The 12,944-nt window shown below is 50.3% G+C and overlaps 1 protein-coding gene across 1 annotated transcript in view; it reads right to left on the reverse strand.

Annotated features, from left to right (window-relative positions):
- LOC139547792 (pleckstrin homology domain-containing family G member 2-like) overlaps positions 1 to 10,932 on the reverse strand; it is a 54,963-nt gene extending 44,031 nt beyond the window's left edge. The window contains exon 1 of the mRNA XM_071356865.1: positions 10,436 to 10,932. The gene's annotated coding sequence lies outside the window, so the exon portion shown is untranslated. The remainder of the gene's footprint in view (positions 1 to 10,435) is intronic.
- Between the last annotated feature and the right edge of the window lie 2,012 nt (positions 10,933 to 12,944).

The raw sequence follows: 12,944 nt of genomic DNA on the forward strand, positions 1-12,944 counted from the left end.
TATGTCTTTATTGGTCAGGGCGTGAGTGTTGGGTGGGCAGTCTATGTTTTCTATTTCTATGTTGGGTTTTGTGTTCGGCCTGGTATGATTCTCAATTAGAGACAGGTGTGTATCGTTTGTCTCTGATTGAGAGTCATACTAAGGCAGCCAGGGTTTCACTGGTGTTTTGTGGGTGTTTGTTTCCTGTGTTAGCGTTTGGGCCACACAGGACTGTTGCAGGTTAGTCACGTTTGTTGTTTTGTTTATTTGTAGTGTTTGTTGGTTTGCCATTAAAGTCATGAATACCTCCTACTCCGCATCTTGGTCCGATCCATGCTCCTCCTCGTCTGAGGAGGAGAACGACATTGACAGCCGTTACAGAAACACCCACCAAACCAGGACCAAGCGGATTGGAGAAGGACAGCAAGAACAAAAGCAATGGAGAGAAGAGGAATGGACATGGGAGGAGATCCTGGACGGTAAAGGACCCTGGGCACAGCCAGTGGAGTGTCGCCGCCCCAAAGCGGAGCTGGAGGCAGCGAAAGCGGAGAGGCGGCATTATGAGGCGCTTGCAAGGCAGAGTGGCTGGAAACCCGAGAGGCTCACCCAAAAATGTATTGGGGGGGGGGGGGGGCTAAAGGGGAGTGTGGCGAAGCCGGGTTGGATACCTGAGCCAACTCCCCGGGCTTACCGTGGAGTGAGAGGGCGTCGTACTGGTCAGACACCGTGTTATGCGGTAAAGCGCACGGTGTCCCCAGTACGCGTGCTTAGCCCAGTGCGGGCTATTCCACCTTGCCGCACTGGGAGGGCTAGGTTGGGCATCGAGCCGGATGTCATGAACCCGGCCCAACGTATCTGGCCTCCAGTACGTCTCCTCGGGCCGGCGTACATGGCACCAGCCTTACAGGTGGTGTCCCCGGTTCGCCTGCATAGCCCAGTGCGGGCTATTCCACCTCGCCGCACTGGCAGGGCTACGGGGACCATTCAACCTGGTAAGGTTGGAGAGGCTCGGTGCTCAAGAGCGCGTGTCCTCCTTCACGGTCCGGCATATCCGGCGCCACCTTCCCGCCCCAGCCCAGTACCACCAGTGCCTACACCACGCACCAGGCTTCCAGTGCATCTCCAGAGCCCTGTTCCTCCTCCCCGCACTCGCCCTGAGGTGCGTTCCCTCAGCCCGGTACCTCCAGTTCCGGCACCACGCATCAGGCCTATTGTGCGTCTCAGCCGGCCAGAGTCTGCCGTCTGCCCAGCGGTGCCTGAACTGCCCGTCTGCCCAGCGGTGCCTGAACTGCCCGGCTGCCCAGCGCCGTCTGAGCCATCCGTCTGCCCAACGCCGTCTGAGCCATCCGTCTGCCCAACGCCGTCTGAGCCATCCGTCTGCCCAACGCCGTCTGAGCCATCTGTCTGCCCAACGCCGTCTGAGCCATCTGTCTGCCCAACGCCGTCTGAGCCATCCGTCTGCCCAACGCCGTCTGAGCCATCCGTCTGCCCAACGCCGTCTGAGCCATCCGTCTGCCTAGCGCCGTCTGAGCCATCCGTCTGCCAAGCGCCATCTGAGCCATCCGTCTGCCACGAGCCATTAGAGCCGCCCGTCTGTCCCGAGCCGTTAGAGCCGTCCGTCAGTCAGGAGCTGCCAGAGCCGCCAGCCAGTCAGGAGCTGCCAGAGCCGCCAGCCAGTCAGGAGCTGCCAGAGCCGCCAGCCAGTCAGGAGCTGCCAGAGCCGCCAGCCAGTCAGGAGCTGCCAGAGACGCCAGCCAGTCAGGAGCTGCCAGAGACGCCAGCCAGTCAGGAGCTGCCAGAGACGCCAGCCAGTCAGGAGCTGCCAGAGACGCCAGACAGTCATGAGCTGCCCTACGGTCATGAGCTGCCCTACGGTCATGAGCTGCCCTACGGTCATGAGCTGCCCTCCGGTCATGAGCTGCCCTCCGGTCATGAGCTGCCCTCCGGTCATGAGCTGCCCTCCGGTCATGAGCTGCCCTCCGGTCATGAGCTGCCCTCCAGTCATGAGCTGCCCTCCAGTCATGAGCTGCCCTCCAGTCATGAGCTGCCCTCCAGTCATGAGCTGCCACCCAGTCATGAGCTGCCACTCAGTCCGGAGCTGCCACTTAGTCCGGAGCTGCCCCTTATCCCGGAGCTGCTGCCCCTTATCCCGGAGCTGCTGCCCCTTATCCCGGAGCTGCTGCCCCTTATCCCGGAGCTGCTGCCCCTTATCCCGGAGCTGCTGCCCCTTATCCCGGTGCTGGCCCTTATCCCGATGCTGCCCCTTCATTTAGGTGGGTTGAGTTGGAGGGTGGTCATTGGGAGGGGGATACGGAAGCGGGGAGTGACTATGGTGGGGTGGGGACCTCGCCCAGAGCCTGAGCCACCACCGTGGTCAGATGCCCACCCAGACCCTCCCCTAGACTTTGTGCTGGTGCGCCCGGAGTTCGCACCTTAAGGGGGGGGTTATGTCACGTTCCTGACCTGTTTTCTCTTGTTTTGTATGTCTTTATTGGTCAGGGCGTGAGTGTTGGGTGGGCAGTCTATGTTTTCTATTTCTATGTTGGGTTTTGTGTTCGGCCTGGTATGATTCTCAATTAGAGACAGGTGTGTATCGTTTGTCTCTGATTGAGAGTCATACTAAGGCAGCCAGGGTTTCACTGGTGTTTTGTGGGTGTTTGTTTCCTGTGTTAGCGTTTGGGCCACACAGGACTGTTGCAGGTTAGTCACGTTTGTTGTTTTGTTTATTTGTAGTGTTTGTTGGTTTGCCATTAAAATCATGAATACCTCCTACTCCGCATCTTGGTCCGATCCATGCTCCTCCTCGTCTGAGGAGGAGAACGACATTGACAGCCGTTACAGAAACACCCACCAAACCAGGACCAAGCGGATTGGAGAAGGACAGCAAGAACAAAAGCAATGGAGAGAAGAGGAATGGACATGGGAGGAGATCCTGGACGGTAAAGGACCCTGGGCACAGCCAGTGGAGTGTCGCCGCCCCAAAGCGGAGCTGGAGGCAGCGAAAGCGGAGAGGCGGCATTATGAGGCGCTTGCAAGGCAGAGTGGCTGGAAACCCGAGAGGCTCACCCAAAAATGTATTGGGGGGGGGCTAAAGGGGAGTGTGGCGAAGCCGGGTTGGATACCTGAGCCAACTCCCCGGGCTTACCGTGGAGTGAGAGGGCGTCGTACTGGTCAGACACCGTGTTATGCGGTAAAGCGCACGGTGTCCCCAGTACGCGTGCTTAGCCCAGTGCGGGCTATTCCACCTTGCCGCACTGGGAGGGCTAGGTTGGGCATCGAGCCGGATGTCATGAAGCCGGCCCAACGTATCTGGCCTCCAGTACGTCTCCTCGGGCTGGCGTACATGGCACCAGCCTTACAGGTGGTGTCCCCGGTTCGCCTGCATAGCCCAGTGCGGGCTATTCCACCTCGCCGCACTGGCAGGGCTACGGGGACCATTCAACCTGGTAAGGTTGGAGAGGCTCGGTGCTCAAGAGCGCGTGTCCTCCTTCACGGTCCGGCATATCCGGCGCCACCTTCCCGCCCCAGCCCAGTACCACCAGTGCCTACACCACGCACCAGGCTTCCAGTGCATCTCCAGAGCCCTGTTCCTCCTCCCCGCACTCGCCCTGAGGTGCGTTCCCTCAGCCCGGTACCTCCAGTTCCGGCACCACGCATCAGGCCTATTGTGCGTCTCAGCCGGCCAGAGTCTGCCGTCTGCCCAGCGGTGCCTGAACTGCCCGTCTGCCCAGCGGTGCCTGAACTGCCCGGCTGCCCAGCGCCGTCTGAGCCATCCGTCTGCCCAACGCCGTCTGAGCCATCCGTCTGCCCAACGCCGTCTGAGCCATCTGTCTGCCCAACGCCGTCTGAGCCATCTGTCTGCCCAACGCCGTCTGAGCCATCTGTCTGCCCAACGCCGTCTGAGCCATCCGTCTGCCCAACGCCGTCTGAGCCATCCGTCTGCCCAACGCCGTCTGAGCCATCCGTCTGCCCAACGCCGTCTGAGCCATCCGTCTGCCTAGCGCCGTCTGAGCCATCCGTCTGCCAAGCGCCATCTGAGCCATCCGTCTGCCACGAGCCATTAGAGCCGCCCGTCTGTCCCGAGCCGTTAGAGCCGTCCGTCAGTCAGGAGCCGCTAGAGCCGTCCGTCAGTCAGGAGCCGCCAGAGCCGCCAGCCAGTCAGGAGCTGCCAGAGCCGCCAGCCAGTCAGGAGCTGCCAGAGACGCCAGCCAGTCAGGAGCTGCCAGAGACGCCAGCCAGTCAGGAGCTGCCAGAGACGCCAGCCAGTCAGGAGCTGCCAGAGACGCCAGCCAGTCAGGAGCTGCCAGAGACGCCAGACAGTCATGAGCTGCCCTACGGTCATGAGCTGCCCTACGGTCATGAGCTGCCCTACGGTCATGAGCTGCCCTCCGGTCATGAGCTGCCCTCCGGTCATGAGCTGCCCTCCGGTCATGAGCTGCCCTCCGGTCATGAGCTGCCCTCCGGTCATGAGCTGCCCTCCAGTCATGAGCTGCCCTCCAGTCATGAGCTGCCCTCCAGTCATGAGCTGCCACCCAGTCATGAGCTGCCACTCAGTCCGGAGCTGCCACTTAGTCCGGAGCTGCCCCTTATCCCGGAGCTGCTGCCCCTTATCCCGGAGCTGCTGCCCCTTATCCCGGAGCTGCTGCCCCTTATCCCGGAGCTGCTGCCCCTTATCCCGGAGCTGCTGCCCCTTATCCCGGAGCTGCTGCCCCTTATCCCGGTGCTGGCCCTTATCCCGATGCTGCCCCTTCATTTAGGTGGGTTGAGTTGGAGGGTGGTCATTGGGAGGGGGATACGGAAGCGGGGAGTGACTATGGTGGGGTGGGGACCTCGCCCAGAGCCTGAGCCACCACCGTGGTCAGATGCCCACCCAGACCCTCCCCTAGACTTTGTGCTGGTGCGCCCGGAGTTCGCACCTTAAGGGGGGGGTTATGTCACGTTCCTGACCTGTTTTCTCTTGTTTTGTATGTCTTTATTGGTCAGGGCGTGAGTGTTGGGTGGGCAGTCTATGTTTTCTATTTCTATGTTGGGTTTTGTGTTCGGCCTGGTATGATTCTCAATTAGAGACAGGTGTGTATCGTTTGTCTCTGATTGAGAGTCATACTAAGGCAGCCAGGGTTTCACTGGTGTTTTGTGGGTGTTTGTTTCCTGTGTTAGCGTTTGGGCCACACAGGACTGTTGCAGGTTAGTCACGTTTGTTGTTTTGTTTATTTGTAGTGTTTGTTGGTTTGCCATTAAAATCATGAATACCTCCTACTCCGCATCTTGGTCCGATCCATGCTCCTCCTCGTCTGAGGAGGAGAACGACATTGACAGCCGTTACAGGCGATGGCTAGAAAGTCGGTGACGCCGACTGCCGAACGCCGCCCGAACAAGGAGAGGAGCCGACTTCGGCGGAAGTCGTGACAGGTAGAAATGTGTTCAAAACCCACTGAAGTAGCTAGCAAGTTTACTAGATAGCTACAGTAGTTGGCTTGGTAAACAAACAAATAGACTTGATTGTTTAGCTAACTAAACCATCAGTCCTAGCTCACTATTATGAAAATCGAAATCAACAATGCCAATAACGTTTTAAATTTGACTTTTGCTTTCAAAAGCAGCTCTAACATAGAACATGTACAGTATGAATGAACTTGCTAATATTACCGTGCTAATATACCATCTGTTATAGGGAACTACTTCCGGCGCCGAAAAGAGATGGCCGCCTCGCTTCGCGTTCCTTGGAAAATATGCAGTTTTTTGTTTTTTTATGTGTTATTTCTTACATCGGTACCCCAGGTAATCTTAGGTTTCATTACATACAGTCGGGAGGAACTACTGAATATACGATTAACGTCAACTCATCATCGTTCCTACCAGGAATATGACTTTCCCGAAACGGATCCAGTGTTTTGCCTTCCACCCAATACAATGGATCTGATCCCAGCCGGCGACCCTGTGCGACGCCGAAAAAGGGGCAAACGAGGCGGTCTCGTGGTCAGGCTTCGGAGACGGGCACATCGCGCTCCACTCCCTAGCATACTACTCGCCAATGTCCAGTCTCTTGACAATAAGGTTGATGAAATCCGAGCACGGGTAGCATTCCAGAGAGACATCAGGGATTGCAACGTGCTCTGCTTCACGGAAACATGGCTAACTCAAGGGACGCTAACGGAGTCGGTGCAGCCAGCTGGTTTCTTCATGCATCGCGCCGACAGAAACAAACATCTTTCCGGTAAGAAGAGGGGCGGGGGGGTATGCCTTATGATTAACGAGAAGTGGTGTGATCATCATAACAACACACAGGAACTCAAGTCATTCTGTTCACCTGATCTAGAACTCCTCACAATCAAATGTCGACCGCATTATCTACCAAGGGAATTCTCTTCAATCATAATCACAGCCGTATATATTCCCCCCCAAGCAGACACATCGATGGCCCTGAACGAACTTTATCTGACTCTTTGTAAACTGGAAACCACACACCCTGAGGCTGCATTCATCGTAGCTGGGGATTTTAACAAGGCTAATCTAAAAACAAAACTCCCTAAATTCTATCAGCATATCGATTGTGCTACCAGGGCTGGAAAAACCCTAGATCATTGTTATACTAATTTCAGCGACGCATATAAGGCCCTCCCCCGCCCCCCTTTCGGAAAAGCTGACCACGACTCCATTTTGTTGATTCCAGCCTACAAACAGAAACTCAAACAACAAGCTCCCGCGCTCAGGTCTGTTCAACGCTGGTCCGACCAATCTGAATCCACGCTTCAAGACTGCTTCGATCACGCGGATTGGAATATGTTCCGCATCGCGTCCAACAACAATATTGACGAATATGCTGATTCGGTGAGCGAGTTCATTAGGAAGTGCATTGACGATGTCGTACCCACAGCAACGATAAAAACATTCCCAAACCAGAAACCGTGGATTGACGGCAGCATTCGCGTGAAACTGAAAGCGCGAACCACTGCTTTTAACCAGGGCAAGGTGACCGGAAGCATGACCGAATACAAACAGTGTAGCTATTCTCTCCGCAAGGCAATCAAACAGGCTAAGTCCCAGTACAGAGACAAAATCGAGTCGCAATTCAACAGCTCAGACACAAGAGGTATGTGGCAGGGTCTACAGTCAATCACGGATTACAAAAAGAAAACCAGCCCCGTCGCGGACCAGGATGTCTTGCTCCCAGACAGGCTAAACAACTTTTTTGCCCGCTTTGAGGACAATACAGTGCCACTGACACGGCCCCCTACCAAAACCTGCGGGCTCTCCTTCACTGCAGCCGAGGTGAGTAAAACATTTAAACGTGTTAACCCTCGCAAGGCTGCAGGCCCAGACGGCATTCCCAGCCGCGTCCTCAGAGCATGCGCAGACCAGCTGGCTGGTGTGTTTACGGACATATTCAATCAATCCTTATCCCAGTCTGCTGTTCCCACATGCTTCAAGAGGGCCACCATTGTTCCTGTTCCCAAGAAAGCTAAGGTAACTGAGCTAAACGACTACCGCCCCGTAGCACTCACTTCCGTCATCATGAAGTGCTTTGAGAGACTAGTCAAGGACCATATCACCTCCACCCTACCGGACACCCTAGACCCACTCCAATTTGCTTACCGACCCAATAGGTCCACAGACGACGCAATCGCAACCACACTGCACACTGCCCTAACCCATCTGGACAAGAGGAATACCCATGTGAGAATGCTGTTCATCGATTACAGCTCAGCATTTAACACCATAGTACCCTCCAAACTCGTCATCAAGCTCGAGACCCTGGGTCTCGACCCCGCCCTGTGCAACTGGGTCCTGGACTTCCTGACGGGCCGCCCCCAGGTGGTGAGGGTAGGTAACAACATCTCCACCCCGCTGATCCTCAACACTGGGGCCCCACAAGGGTGCGTTCTGAGCCCTCTCCTGTACTCCCTGTTCACCCACGACTGCGTGGCCATGCACGCCTCCAACTCAATCATCAAGTTTGCGGATGACACTACAGTGGTAGGCTTGATTACCAACAACGACGAGACGGCCTACAGGGAGGAGGTGAGGGCCCTCGGAGTGTGGTGTCCGGAAAATAACCTCACACTCAACGTCAACAAAACAAAGGAGATGATTGTGGACTTCAGGAAACAGCAGAGGGAGCACCCCCCTATCCACATCGACGGGTCAGTAGTGGAGAAGGTGGAAAGTTTTAAGTTCCTCGGTGTACACATCACGGACAAACTGAATTGGTCCACCCACACAGACAGCGTTGTGAAGAAGGCGCAGCAGCGCCTCTTCAACCTCAGGAGGCTGAAGAAATTCGGCTTGTCACCAAAAGCACTCACAAACTTCTACAGATGCACAATCGAGAGCATCCTGTCGGGCTGTATCACCGCCTGGTACGGCAACTGCTCCGCCCACAACCGTAAGGCTCTCCAGAGGGTAGTGAGGTCTGCAGAACGCATCACCAGGGGCAAACTACCTGCCCTCCAGGACACCTACACCACCCGATGTCACAGGAAGGCCATAAAGATCATCAAGGACAACAACCACCCAAGCCACTGCCTGTTCACCCCGCTATCATCCAGAAGGCGAGGTCAGTACAGGTGCATCAAAGCAGGGACCGAGAGACTGAAAAACAGCTTCTATCTCAAGGCCATCAGACTGTTAAACAGCCACCACTAACATTTAGCGGCCGCTGCCAACATACTGACTCAACTCCAGCCACTTTAAAAATGGGAATTGATGGAAATTATGTAAAAATGTACCACTAGCCACTTTAAACAATGCCACTTAATATAATGTTTACATACCCTACATTACCCATCTCATATGTATATACTGTACTCTATATCATCTACTGCATCTTGCCATCTTTATGTAATACATGTACCACTAGCCACTTTAAACTATGCCACTTTATGTTTACATACCCTACAGTACTCATCTCATATGTATATACCGTACTCTATACCATCTACTGCATCTGCCATGCCGTTCTGTACCACCACTCATTCATATATCTTTATGTACATATTCTTTATCCCTTTACACTTGTGTGTGTGTGTAAGGTAGTAGTTGTGGAATTGTTAGGTTAGATTACTTGTTGGTTATTACTGCATTGTCGGAACTAGAAGCACAAGCATTTCGCTACACTCGCATTAACATCTGCTAACCATGTGTATGTGACTAATAAAATTTGATTTGATTTGATTTGATTTGAAATAACGCACGCTCTAGAATGCCCTTCAAGACAAGCAGAAACAAGTATCCAACAATGCTACGGTATATATTTTAGAGGCTATTTATACAGAAAATGTGTATAAAAACGGTATAAACTGTATTCATAATTATATGACAATATTTTAGGTTGGCTATAGTTCTATCACACAATTTCTGATACATCACATGCCTTACTTTTATTTTCCTGCATAAATAAAAGCAGGAAATGCATCACAAAAGCCTCTACTGCCATTAATTTGCAATGAGACTGGTTTTGGATTTCTCCCTGAACAGGATGGCTGACATTTTTGCCCCATTATAGTATGACACAGCCCCTCTAGTATTTTGATAGAATCTTTATGGCTTTAATTAAGATCATAAGGGGTACTGAGAGGTTTTATTTGTCCACTCTGGATAGATTACTTTCCAGCTGATTTGCTGGAGAACTTCATGTTGTTTGAGCAAGAAGGGCCCTCCTGAGCTACTTTAAGGAACATGCTTTTTAGTCCAGGACTATAGGCTTAATCTATCTCCAGGAAACCAGACCAAAAAGTCTGCAATGAAAACATTGTTTCAGCATCTCTGAGTGAGATCGTGGACATTCCCTTGCATGCAGTACTGTAGGCTACAGTGCGGTTTTGGCAAGAGGGTCGGGGACAGGCTTTCAAAACCGGCAAAGAAATACTCCATTAAACACTTTAAATTGTGGTGAAGATTATGGTGAATAACTACAGAAATGTTACTGTGGCCAAATAAATCATTTTTGATTCAACTGTGGGTTTTTGATCACGTCTCTGCGTACCCATTAGAATATGCTATCAATGACTCAACGCGGCCGCCAAATGATCAGTCACATTCACTCGTTTTGTTTGACATGCTCAGAAAGTTTGTTATTATTACACCAGTAAATCGTTTATATGATCAGTAACACATATACTGTACTGTCTGTGTCGTATCTACTATACAAAGGCTATCCTCATTCACTTTGTGGCAGACAAACACGTGCCATTATCAATATGAAACAATACGCCTACATAGCGTAAAGTATGTAGATAGAGAGGATAGCTTAAAGTATGTAGATTGAGAGGATAGAGTATGCACATAGCTATTAATAACATGTATATAAAACAGAGAAACAAAAGACACAAACATGTTTTTATCATAGGTTTGTCCAGGGGTGTTAATCATGCGACGTTGTCATTCAGTGAGGTGAAACTAAATAAATCACTTGGCATTATCATCTAATAATACATTATTATAGAGAGCATAAACTTACCTTTACAGGTGTGTGGAGAGGAGACATGAAAACCTATGCTGCTGTGCTGCTGTCTTGATCAGTGTTCCTCTTCCCACCGCACTCTGATAAACTCCTTTGACTCAACCTGTACCTTGTCACTCTACTATGTTGTTGATGTATCACACAGTCCGGACGCTTTGGGGTGGATAACGCCTTTCCCTAACAGGAAAACAGTTTGATTTCGCTGTCTTCGGCGCACAAGACTTCCAAAAAACGAGAAATTAAACCCCGCTTTCAATTCTTGGTCTTTCCCCTTCTTGGCACAAACCTCGCTTGTTGCTTGATGCCAGGAACCATCCCCTTTGGCTTGAATCACTGCTTCACCTGATCGATGTTCGCAATTGTATGACAATCCTGGGAAATTGTGACACATCTATGCAGCTCTAGGTCTCCTCAACATAATCACCCAGCACTTGATAAAAGTGCTCCGAGTCCGAGGACAAGTCCGATTTCCCACCGCCTCTGAAAACTCATGCACGTATATGGTTTTCCTTTTCTTTCCTCCTTGAAAAGACGTCGCGAACGTCTCTGATTACCAGTACTACATTACACATACACTAATAGTATTATAGTGTCTAACAGTAGGCCTGTGTGCATAGCCGCGGTAATTAAGGGTGTTGAGTGTGCTGCAGCACCCCCTGATACATCACAATACACAAATAATTCATATAAAAATATGTATATTGAAAAAAATCCCTCCACAAAATTTGTGCACTAGGGCTTTATTACTCCTGTATGAACGGAGAAAAATACTCAGCCGCAAAAAAAATGGAGAGACATGTATGTATGTAAATCAGAATTTTGTGATATTATCTCAAATTGTTGAGATACGCAAGTCAACATTTTTAGATACTAAGTTGAAAATGCGAGATACATAAGTCTAAATGTTTAGGTACTACGTCAACAGTATTAGATAGTATGTAGACATTCTGTCAGTAGATCATACAGATCTGTTTCTTAATTTGTAACCTTGTGTGGCGATTTCAGAGGTGGCATCCCAGAGTAGTGGTGGGGGGGATTGTTTTTCTGTGGTGTGGCCAAGAGATTTTCCTGATCTGGTAGGCTAACCTAAGCAGGTAAAACTCTGGGCCTTAGTTGAAGGGTATGACATAGTAATAAATCAGCTGTGAAACATTTTTAGAATGTAATGTTTTAATATAATAGGCTATTTATAATATAATATGTTTATTTGTTTAATTGGATAGCTGTTAGATTTTGCAGCAGCTACTCTTCCAGGGGGTCCACAATAAAACACAACACATGACAAGTAACAGAACACTGATACACTGATAGACAGAGGTTTTCTAATCAGGTCATTTTTTCTAATCAGGTCCTGGAAGAACTCCTGGCTATGGAAGCCCATTCCGCCCGCGAAAACAAAAAAGATCAATACTGTCTCAAAATGTCAAGATACTATCTAAAAATCTTGAGATGCTATCTAAATTATTTTAGATACTAACTCAACATTTCCAGATACTAACAGAAAATGTGCGATATTAAGTTGACATTTTTAGACACAAACTCAAAATGTCAAAATACTAACTTGAAATGTTGAGATAATAGAACATGCATATAGGATATGTTTCTTTATTTGTAGCATTATGTGGTGATTTCTATCTATCCATGTTGCAGAGATCAGCACAGCAGGGCCACCGGCAAACGTGTGGCAAGCTGGCATTTGCACCAACAATTCTGATTCGGTTTATTAAAATATATTGACAGAAAAGTTTTGTAAAAGAGGGAAAGTACTGTTGTTTAGGCTGGCTAGACTAACTACCTGTCACGCCCTGACCTTAGTGTCACGCCCTGGCCTTAGTTATCTTTGTTTTCTTTATTATTTTAGTTAGGTCAGGGTGTGACATGGGGGATGTTTGTGTGTTTTTGTCTAGTCTAGGGTGTTTGTATTGTCTAGGGGGTTTTGGTAGAGTTCATGGGGTTGTGTTCAGTGTAGGTGTTTATGTAAGTCTATGGTTGCCTGGATTGGTTCCCAATTAGAGACAGCTGTCTATCGTTGTCTCTGATTGAGAGCCATATTCAGGCAGCCATAGGCATTAGGTAGGTTGTGGGTAATTGTCTATGTCTTGACGTTAGTTGCTTGTGTCTGCACGTTTATTTGTTAGCGTCATGGTTGTTTTGTCTAGTTTGTATTAGTGTTTGTTTCTTCTTCTATTAAAAAGGTGTATTTATATCACGCTGCGCCTTGGTCCTCTCTTTCACCTAAAGACGATCGTGACACTTAGTTCCTTTTTTATGTCTCTATTTTGGTTTGGTCAGGGCGTGAGTTGGGGTGGGCATTCTATGTTTTGTTCTATGTTTTGTATTTCTAGGTGTTTGGCCTGGTGTGGTTCTCAATCAGAGGCAGCTGTCTATCGTTGTCTCTGAGAACCATACTTAGGTAGCCTCATTCCCACCTGTGCTTGGTGGGTAGTTTTCTGTTTTGTGTATTGCACCTTGCAGAACTGTTCGTTTGTCGCTTTGTTGTTTTTGT

The sequence above is a fragment of the Salvelinus alpinus genome, chromosome 21 (genome assembly GCF_045679555.1).
Source record: "Salvelinus alpinus chromosome 21, SLU_Salpinus.1, whole genome shotgun sequence".
Lineage (NCBI taxonomy): Eukaryota > Metazoa > Chordata > Actinopteri > Salmoniformes > Salmonidae > Salvelinus > Salvelinus alpinus.